The following is a 12,332-nucleotide window of genomic DNA, read 5'->3' on the forward strand; positions in this document are numbered from 1 at the left end:
AGAATATTATTATTTTGTATTGGTTAATTTCAAAAATAGATTTTATATATATATATATAGTTTATCATTAACGCGCTTCTAACACAAAGCAGGTTTTGAAATGGCTGAGAATTCAGCAATGATATCTGTACTGCTCTATTTTGTCTCAGAGTACGGAGGGCATACCCCACGCCAAGAAGAAAAAAAAACATGTTCGGCGGGGCATATGATCTGCAGCAATATTTATTTTCATGGCATACTGCTGTGAAATTACTGTCATTTATTAATTATTAGTTATATTATCATATTATAAAACTTTATTAAATAACATTTATTAATAAGTTTAATGGCATGATTAAACATGGTAAATCCTTCTTTATTCTCTCAAACACACGTAACTTAACTGTAGTTAGTCTTTTATTTTCTAAAATTAATTATTATTAATTATGTTAGTTTCTACTATTAAATGATGTTAAAACTGAGTACTAAAATTATGATTTATCACATTAAATATATATGGTAGTGACACAAAATGATATTATTTTAAAATTATCAAGTATAAGAATTATAAAATCAGCATTTTCATTAATATGTTTGAGGAAAACTATTCTTTATTAGTTTCAAAGAGGTTTCAAACTATAGATAAATAATTATAAAGAAATATAAAAGTTTTATATGTGACAACTTTCGTAAGAATTCACCATATAAATATACTCATTATTGTCAATATCTACATACGAGATCTCTTCATTAAATTGATAACAATTGTTATTCACCCTTAGATCTATTAGTGAAAAAATTTAAGATGAAAAAGCTTTGTATTGTAAACATCATTATACCAGTAATCAGAACAAAGAAGATATTATAAGAGTAAGAGGAGTATAAAATGAAAACGACTTTGTTATTTGAAAATGTTAAAACTCAAGAATGAAAATATCTATTTTTTAAAGATTATAAAATGATATTATTTTGTTTCACAATCACGTGTCACTTAACGTGACAAATTATAGTTCTATCACTTAATTTTAATATCTCTTATTAACAGGGACTAATGTAATTGATAAATATTAATTTTAGAAACTAAAATTTAAAATATAAAAAATTATATTGACTGCTGTATATTTTAAAATTTAAAGTGAAAGTTTACTCCATTAAATATTGCACTTTTCTACAATAAATTTTAATTTGAGAAGATTCTTATCTTACCTAGAGAAATGGATGCACTAATTAGTTGTCACAATGCTGAGAGAAGAAAATAATAAAAAGAAAATATAATTTTTTTATATAGAAAATTAATATAAATGTAGAACTCATAAAAATTAAGAGTACTGCTGTATTCTCAATTGGACCTGCTATAATAGATTTCTTATATTTATTTTAGTTTTTCTTACCGTTTTGCATAATAATTAATCCATTTAATATTTTAATTACAAATGCTTCTTTGATGTAAGCTCTCCAATATTGCTGAGCATAAACTCTAAGATATTGCTCTCAAACATGTAGCAACCCCTGGCACCCCATTGGAAGATCCAAGATCACTTCAAAGAATTCTACAAATACTCTTCGACCAATTGTAGTATTGCCAACTTCGAACTCTAAGTTATATAATTATAATTATTAATAATATGTAACTTTTTTATATCAGAAAAGAAATGTACTAAGAAGTACAAAGAATGTTCTAAATAATTAAGTTTTATAAAAAAATTTAAAAACATAAATTTTATTTAATGATTTTCACTTTCAATTTAATAAGTTTCTTTTATACTTTTATAATTTTTAATAAATTTTATTAAATAAAAAAAATAGTATGTTAAAGACTATGTTTGTAGTATTCCTAATTGTCACACACAATACATACATAAACTAGTTGTGTTTGATAAAATTATCCAATAATCTAATAAAAATAAATTAGTCAAAAGTTAAAAGCTAATAGTTAATTAAATTTAAATTTTTTGATAAAATTAGTTATAGAACTAATTACTAAATATAATTAAAATGATAGATAATCACATAATTAATTGTCAAACCAAACATGGAATTTGATAGTTTTATGATTTAAATAATTATAAAAATGTATATATTAACTTTTTAAAACTATTTATTATCTCAAAAAATTAGATGATAAACTTTGTAATATTGTTCTCCTTTATAAATATTTTCATTTGATGAACTGAGATAAAAATGAATTTTATTATTAATTTAATATATTATAAAGAAATGAAATTTGATATTTTGCTAAATTCTCTTTAAAAAATTATTATTTCATAAAGGAATGGATGTGGTGACATTTATTTGTTTGTTTTGTTATTTGTGACTAAGGGTGAGTAGTAAAAGGAGGTTTGACCTAACGCATTAAATTTGACAAATGACAAATGTGTGTGAGGTTGGTTTGGGTTCAAATTAGGTCAAGTAAAAAGAAAGTTAAAAATGGGTCCAATTGGTTAGTTTCGGGTGTAAGATTTTGAGATTCATTAGAATTTGAGATGGGTCGTGGAAAACTCTTATCATGAGATCCTTTATATTGCTCCCAATTTATTAGGCTGAAAATGATTTGAAAATTAAGTTTTAAAGGAAAAAAGAAACCCTAAATAAGAATCATATTATTATTTTGCACCTTTGTCACCCTATTCTTTTCTCTCTTTCTCTCATCTCTTCTCTCTTGGACCACTTAATTGGATTATGGTTTTTATTATTATCTCCTCTCAAACCACAAACCTCGATCTTTTACACTCACTCGACATCGACACCACTATCATCAACTTATCATTCTCACAGTGTTCATCACTAATAATATTCCATCTCCAACAATGATTCATCTTCAATCGTATATTATGAGTTTCTCTCATCTCTCTATGTTCATCTTTTCTTGCTTCAACTGTGACAATGCCCATTATAGATGTGGCACCAAAGACCCTAGACCTATTGAAACCCAAATGGTCATACTCAAAAAAGGATGAACTGAGTTTTAATTTTTTTTCTAAGTTTCACAAACAAATATTCAAATGATTTGCAGAAATATAAAACATTAATGCAATGAAAGTATACACTAATAAAATAATTAGAATTATAAAAGGTTAAGGATATAGGAAAAGAGATACACAAATTTTGTTTATCTTGATTGATTTGGCACTGTTCAAAGATATGTTACAATATACTTTTACAAAATTTTAGGATACTAAAAATATATTATTGAGGATTGTTGCGCACTTACAAAGAATTTTGTACTTTCTTCTCTGTATGGGTTCATCAATTTTGTCTCTAAATTTTTAAACCTATCATATTAATCTTTAATATTAGCTATTATTATTTATATTAATCTTTTATGTTAAGTGACGTTAAAAAGAATTAACGATACGATTAGTTTACATGTTAAATAATATTATCAATTACACATTAGAGGAGAAAATGATGTCATAAATAACAATTTTTTTTATAAGTTTTAATACGTCTACGCTTCAAAACAATTTAGATGAAAAAAAATACAAATAATTAAATAATTTATAAAATAGTTTCAGTCAAAATCCTTTAAATCGTAAACGGAATCTCAAATTTTAACCACTTAACCCAAAAATATTTCTTAACACTTTTTTCATTTTCTCATCTTTTTATTTTGTATTTATTTGATTTTATTTATTCATTACTTTTTTTATTTTTTTCATATAATCTATCCCTTGAAGATTTTTTTATTTGTATAATGTTCATGAAAATTAATGTCCACAAAGTTTGCAGTTAACCTAAGAGATAGTCTCTATTAAATTTATTATAAGAGCCTATATGTCTTAAACCACAATTTTATTAAATATTATTAGTTTTCTATTTTCCGCCACCTAAATTCAGCGTCTTTATAATGTATCTTTAATGAAAAGACTTTAACAAGAGAATAATCAAAGGTTGTGTAAAGTGGTATCCTAAAATTTTTTTTATTGATACTGTATTTAAAAAATTTATACTAATAAAAAAGAAGCACATGACAAGTTAAAAAAATATTATTATATATATTTTATTTAAAATTATATTATTTATTATATGATTTTATTATATATATATATTTTGTATGTTAAATTTTTTATTTTATTATTTTTTATAAATTTTTAATTTTACATAAAATATAATTCATATTTAAGTGATTTCTATTTATTATAAATAAAAAATCATAAATAATATATTAATATAATATTATTATTTTATTTTTAAATTTAAATTTATTTAGTTTTAACTTAAATATTTTTTAACTTATTTAAATATAATAAATATAATAATTTATTATTAAATAAATTTATTATGCAGCACTACATAACTTTCTTCGCAAAGGATGTTATTATGATGAATTTCTAATTGAACCGATGGACAAATATTCATCTTCAATATTGCTAGTTAATGAATAAGAGCGAAAAGACGTTAATGCTTAAAGGACTAGTATAGCTATGAATATATGGATAAATGTTATTTAGGAGAACATGATATTATGGAGAATTATTATTATTATTATTTATCCTGACATTGCATTTTTTATTATTTGTCTTTGACTCTTTTTAAATTTGAATGTATAAAAAAATTCTTGAATTCTTTATGTCAAAAATCCATGAAATCTCGCAAAATCTATTAATTATTAATGAAAAGACTTTTAACAAGAGAATAATCAAAAGGTGTGTAAAGTGGTATCTTTAATAATAATAATAATATATAATAATAATAATAATAATATATTATTATTATTATTATTATTATACTAATATTATATATATTGCATATGTAATTAGGTAAAAATTTCTTGGTAGATTGTAAATTTCCTAACCGACACTAATTTTTAGCTCTATATCAAGGTGTAAGATATCATCTACAAAATTTTACAGGTTAGAGTAATAACTTTGAAAATGAGAAAGAATTGTTTAATCTTCTTCATGAGTCTTTAAGAAATGTGATTGAGAGAATATTTAGTATTTTTAAATCAAGGTTCACAATTTTTAAGTCAGCACCTCTATTTTTATTTAAGATACAAGTAGAGCTTGTGTTAGCATATGCAGCACTACATAACTTTCTTCGCAAAGGATGTTATTCTAATGGATTTATAATTGAACCGATAGACAAACTTACATCTTCAACATTACTGATTAATGAAGATTATAATTTTGAGCCTATTATTCAAACTCAGAAGCAAGAGCGAAAAGACATTAATGTTTAGAGAACTAGTATAGCTATAGACATGTGGGTGAATACTATTTAGGAAAACATGATATTATTATTATTATTATTTATTCAGACATTGTTGTTTTTTATTATTTTTGTCTTTGACTCTTTTTAAATTTGAATGTATAAAAAAATTCTTGAACCCTTTATGTCAAAAATTCATAAAATACTGAAAAGTCCATGAAATCCTGCAAAATCCATTAAAATCCTGACTTAAAAGTTTTACAAAATTTATTAAAATCCTGATTTTAAAGTCTTGTAAAATTTTACAAAGTCTTTAAAGTCATGAAAATTCTATAAAATCTTTTAAAATTTGCAGACTTTTTTTAACTAAAAAAATCCTTTAAAATTCTAAATCAATACACTGCCTTAATGTTTTAATTTGTTAATATTGTTTTTTCAGAATTTTAACGTCTCATAAATTTTATGGGGATTAAATTTATTTTATACATAGAATAACGACAATTTAATCACTCATTCTCTATTCTAGTGATTTATCATTTTTAATCATATGTAAGATAAAATGGATTGTATAAAAGACAAAATAATTTTTTTCTTTTAAAGAATCAAATTAATTAATTTAAAAGATAATAATTTTTTAAATGGTGTTGTAAAATGTTAATATTTTTTTAATTGTAATCAATCCTCTAAACTGAACTGTAATCTGGATACCACATTCCTTGTAGTGTCGAACTGTACCATTATATTTTAAAAGATAAAGCGATGTTGAAGATGCTTCTAAAACTTGTTTAATTTGTACATCTGTTGGAAAGAGTTTATAAAAATAACTTATGATATTTATAATTTTTTAATTTAATTATTTTATTATTTTTTTGTATAACATATTGTAATAAGTCGTTTTTAATTTATTTTAAATAAATTATATGTTATTATTTAAAATTAAATTTATTGAAAAACACGAAATTAAGTTGAAAAATCAATCTCTATACTTTGAATGCAGAATACATATACATTTTATATAACTTAAAATTAAACGAATAAATGTGTTGCTCTTTCTTTTGTCCCCATCACATTTATGCATGTGAAAGACATAGAAATAGTTGTAGTGGGGTCCTATCATCATTTACGTTAACTCTTCTGTATATCTACATGAACAAAAGTAATGAGCTTTGTTTTCTTCCTACAGCAACACTTGTTAGGGAAGAAGATGGGAGTTGCATTCATAGTGCAGACACACAGAAATGCTAGTTGGGTATAATATATAGGTTAGTTTATGTGATACATCTTTGAATGTCTATTCCTTTTTTTTATTTTGTATTCTGCACTAATAATATTAGATTAAAATAATTTTTAAAATAAAAAATTAAAGATTTATTATGATATTTTTTAACTTTAATAAATTTTAAAAATAGTATCTTTGTTGTTAATGATAAAATAAATTTAAGTATTAAATAGAATTAAATTTCAAAACTGAAGTTTTTTTAGTGAAAAACTATAAAAGTTTAAATTATTTTAAAAAATGATAACATAATAAAAATTATTTTATTTTAAAATAAAAACTTATATATAATATCTGAAGACAGATTTCCTCTAAAGCTAACAGAGAGGCTAATTATTGACATGGCTGTGAAATTCATTAGACACAAGCACGTGACGCAGCATGGGGTTAATTAAATCATATTGAAGAAATACATTACGAGGAGTCGTGGATCAATTTAATTAGCTTTGTTACGTATATCTTCACTTGATTCATGAACTATTTTATTTTTGAAAAATTCTCTTTAAAAGTTGCAAAATTAAAGTTTTTGAAATGTATAAATTAAAATCTTATAAAAAAATGAAAAAAAGTATTAAAAAATCACAAAAAATGCATTAAGAAAGAAAACTTTTAGGCCCTCTTTGAAAAATGTATCAAGATATTGATGGATACTGGATGGTCATAAATTTATTCTTTTGTTTTTGGTTCTTAAAGCATTGGATTTTAATGGTTAGTGGTTGCAAGAGCTCCATCGTATCATACTTTTACATAATGGCAAAATGCAAATTGGGTTGGAATCACAACTTCCATCTCCACCCCAACTAAAGATCTCATTGTTTTGCCATTTATAAGTTTCAAACGAAGTTTTCATTAGTAGTGTAAAATAAGTTGAATTATTTTAATCTTAAATACCTTCATGTAATAAATTATATTTTATTTTTAACATAAAAATATTTATTATATATTAAATTAATAAAAAGATTTTGTTAAACTCAGTCATAAGAACTAAGGATAAGCAGCCAATAATAGTAAAATTTTATTAGAAAGAGAAATATTTATTATGTTTTTATAACTTTAATACAGTAACTGTATATTTTTTATAACAATTTTTTATTTGTGAATGCTTAAACTAAGCTTTAAAGATTTAGGTTAATAAAACTCTAAATAAAATATCATTCAAAGTTTGTCACAGTTATAAATAAACTAGTCACAGTTGAAGTTTCAAATCATTTAGTTAGTACTCTTAATTTTCCAAGCAGCCCTATGTGTTTTAATTGTCCTACAGTAACGATGTCTTTGTTTGATGTAGAAGGTTGTCCTTGGAATTGTCAAACTCGAACAAGAGAATTTAACCCAAAAACTATAACAGTGGCATAGTTAAGGTTGAGATGAAATGTTACAGGAAAAATTGTCGGGTTTAATTATAATTTTTAAATATTATATTTACGCAAGTTAGAAAACACGTTAGCTTAGAAAATATGAAAAACATGTTAGGCCACGAAGATAGCATTACAAACACTAAACTAATATAAATGCATGATGGACTACCTAAATGACTAAACCCAAATGTTAGGAATTGGTTTAAGTCGCTACTATATGTCACCTTTTCATAAATACGAGATAAGATAATGGTGGTAAACACTAACAGGAATATCAAAATTCAGTTCATCTTTGCACCATATTTGACACCACTAATTATTCAATGATTTGCTTTAAGCCGCCTTAATATTATTGGAGGTTTATTTAACATGAATAAAATAATTTAAAATATATATTACCTGTAAACTACTTTTTAATACGTTTATATTTCTGTTATAATAGAGATCAACTTTAACTTACTTTTAATATTTTTTACACAAAAATTGATTTAAATTGACTTTCAATAATAGTTGACTCTTATAGTTGAAGTCGATTTTAAAATATTTATATTTAAAATAAAAATCGATTAAAGTAAATTTTAGTATAGACTGACTAGGTTGTTTATTATAAATAGACATAGACAGTTCCTCTGACTTTGCATAATTATGTTTGAAAAATTTTGAGATTGAGTGTGAAAATCTTAGTGAAATGACATAGAGTTACATTCATGTGCTTATATATTATAATTGTGAGATTGTAAACACGGTGAAGGGAGAGACGTTTAGTACCGACAATCAAGCTGAGTTGCTTGTTTGTCAACTAATTATTTTGTTACAGTTGGATAGCCAAATATTAGAAGAGTATGAAAGAAATAACATAAAAGTTTCAAAAATATTCTATAGGATGTTAGTTAATATTGGGTCAAATGGTATTTGATATAAAAGGTCACGAATTCAAAAAGATAATCACATTAATTACATGTTCAGTTATTTTAACACATTTACTGAAGTTCGTAAAATAGAGTTATTTGTCAAACTACAAGGTGATCATTTTAGCTTTGAAGATTCAGATCTAGATCCATTATGTTCTCCATCAAATCTAGCTTTATTAGTTGAGATGTCTCATCATGACGTGCACAATTCACATGATAAGGTAGGTTCTCCAAGTTTTGAACACTTTGTTAGATAGATTGAAAAGCTATTATTACTAAATCCACATGAAATGACACTAGGTAGCTTGGTCGAAGATTTTGATTTTATTGTAGCGCAATAGGATGATGAAAATGATAATGAGGAGGACCTTGATGATGAAGAAGATGAATAGTTATTTGATGTGCAGAATTTGGGTGAACATTTAATATTGTGATCTCAATCCCGGTCTCAATCTTGATAGCGTCCTAGTCACTACTCAGATTTAGATGCAATGCATTGTAATGTAAGTGGTTTGGTTCAAGTTTGAGCACAAGGGGGGAGAATAATTTGGCACTTGGCCAAATATTTTGCACTGAAGTAGCGTTCACTGTTAAACATTACAACATTCAAAGAGTTTTTTAATATAAAGTTTATAAGTTTGACCACATAAACTTTCATTGCAAGTGTGTGAAGGTTGGCATTAACTATAATTATAGTATAAGTGTCACTCTCTGCTAGAAATTGCAGAGAAGTGCAAAAGTTAACAGGACCATGCACATGTGTTTTTTTTTTAGAGGCTATGAATTAGTATGCTTAGATGAATTATCATATTATTTATGCCCATATATACCCCATGATACAAGTGGATCTAAAGATCGCCATTCAATCTCTACAAGCATTAGTAGAATCAAAGTTGAGGTTCAAAACAACATATAATATGACTGGCCAAATATAAAGCTATTGCTATGATATATAGAGATAAATTGTATAATGAACTTCCTAGATGATTGAGGGACTTGTAGTCTTATATGCTAGGTACTATTGTTCAAATGCAAATTCGACCATATTATTTGTCAAAATGAACGAGATTTACAACAATATATACATAATCATAATATTTACAATCCATAAAAATATACAAGTCCTAAAGCAATCTTCTTCTAAAACTAACTACTGAAAACTGGTCCTATTCATCCACTCCATGCCAACTCTCTATCTCAATCAAATCCTCTGAATTAAGATCATCATTTGAACCCAAATAACGATCTCCTGAATCTGCTCTGACCTCTATACCAGTGACATGTTCAAATGTCCATCTGAAAGGTCTTCTGAGGTGGTCGTGGTCATGATAAGTGAATAGGTAAGTAAAAGTTATCGGGGTCCTAACAGTACCTCTGTACATATATACATAGAGAGTCTGGTGTATTCTACTCCTAGGGAAGTCAAAAGGAATACTACAAGAAAAATTGATCTCTATCATAACAAAACTCCTAGGTTCATTTTCTACAAGTACAACAAATTTAAAATAATTTACTCTCTGATATTCATTAAATACATAGTTTAACCTAAAATGTACAAAACTATCTACTAGTCTAATTCTTCCTTGAAGCTCAGTCATCTTGATTTCCTAAAAATTTTAGTAAAGATGAGTGTCTATTCTATCCTTTAAAAACATTTAACATAAAATCATAATTTTAACATAAATACAATACATTTAATTTCATGAATTCAGATTCACAAACATATTCACATCACATATAATAATCAACAATTTATTATCTATTTTCCTTTCTCTTATTCCAACATGCACTCCAGTGCACTATGATCACAAATAATGATGCCTCTAATATTTGTTGAGGTCTTACTCAATTAGGTAAATAGTCGTCGGTTAGCCCATGCACACGGACACAACATGTATAATAATCTGGCCCTTTAGTAAAGGCATAATCAGGAGTCTATTCAGGAAACGAGTGTGAGGCCATGTGACGCATTCGCTCTCATAAAGAGTGTGTACACATATGTGAATGTCGCTCACTACCCTATGTTTCTCCAAGATTTCCATCGTCTCTGGACTCTATACCTCAGTATATCTCTGTAACTATTCACACTAGATTCAATCCATATCCAACTCTTAGGTAATTCTCAAAGTTATTCCCTTTCTCACTCATAAGATCGTGCTTAGTAAAGCACTTTCAGACTAATTTCATTCCAATCCATTCCACGCATACATTCATTGATACAATTTCAACCTTAAATCTTTGATATCAACATTGTTACCTTATATCATTTTACTCAAAATATATTTCATAAAATTACACAAAATCACTCAGTAAGTTCCATAATATTTCACATTAAGTACTCATCATACAATGCAAGTAAGCATATATCAGCCATTTGACCCAGACAATCAATCAATCTAAGCAATCAAATAAACATCTTTTCATTCATACTCCACACAACAGATATCTCAACCATCTATTCTTATACCATATTCACTTAACAGTGCTTTATGAACATAAAATAAATATTGTAATACAATGATAAAATAGAGCTCTCCTTACCTCGAAGATGAGCTCACTGAAAGATGTTGAAAAAGGATCAAAGGTCACGTATGGAAATTCTCCTAAATATCAAGAGATAGCCATAAGAACAAAAACATGAAAAACAATCAAAGAGAACAAAGTTTTACCCGAAGAAACTTACTTCAAATCGCTTAACTTCAACGTCCAAGCTTTTCTATGAAGAGAAATCAGAGTTGTTGAGACTTTTATCTAAGTAAAAGAAAGAGAGAGTTCAAAGAAAACTCGAGAGAAGAATGTGAATTTAAAATAGAATGAATTTCTCATGCGAGAAATCTCTTAAATACCCCTCATCTCCGCGCGTTCTTGCTTGAGCGAGGGACATCTCTCTTGAACAACGACGTCTCGCTTAAGCGACGGCTTTGTCGCCTGAGCAAGATATGTAGACAATGGTCTCGCCTACTATTTTTTAATATGTTCGCTTGAGTAAGCTCCATCTTACTCTAGAGAGCATGCTATTTTTCCTATAGGTTCTCGCCTGAGTGAGATCCTCAGCTCGCCTGAGCGAGGTCACACTCGCATGGGTGAGGTGATAGTTGGATAACATTTATCTTATCTCGCTTGAGCGAGATAACCCTGTAACAAGGTATTCTTGCACGCTCAATCTCACTTGAGCGAGATTTACCTTGCCTGAGCGGGATCTCCGACACCAAAATTCCTCTAAAAATCCTCCAAACTACATCTAAATACATTCTAATATTTCTTAACATTAATAAAAATATAATTTTTCAAAAAATGAAATGAGGATGTTACACTAAATAGGACGTTTTTGTAATTCTTTACAATGTAGGATATTTACATATTAGCACTCTTATTTTATTTTATTAATATAAAAAAGCTATTTTATTGCTATTGAATTTTTAAAAAAATTCGCATTCATCCTCCAATAAAAATAATTTTAAAATTAGATTAGACGTTATATTAAGACAACTTTGTGGTAGTTAATTCTTGGATAGTTAATAACTTATTTCAACATATTATATTTGATATTTTAAAACAATTAATGTACTTTAGGTATTTGGTAACCTTTTTTAATTTTATTAAGTGTTTTATAATATGAAATTTTATTCTATAATGTAATAATTAAAAAAATTATAT

The sequence above is a fragment of the Abrus precatorius genome, unplaced genomic scaffold (assembly GCF_003935025.1).
Source record: "Abrus precatorius isolate BTA unplaced genomic scaffold, Abrus_2018 Scaffold9, whole genome shotgun sequence".
NCBI classification, from domain to species: Eukaryota; Viridiplantae; Streptophyta; class Magnoliopsida; order Fabales; family Fabaceae; genus Abrus; species Abrus precatorius.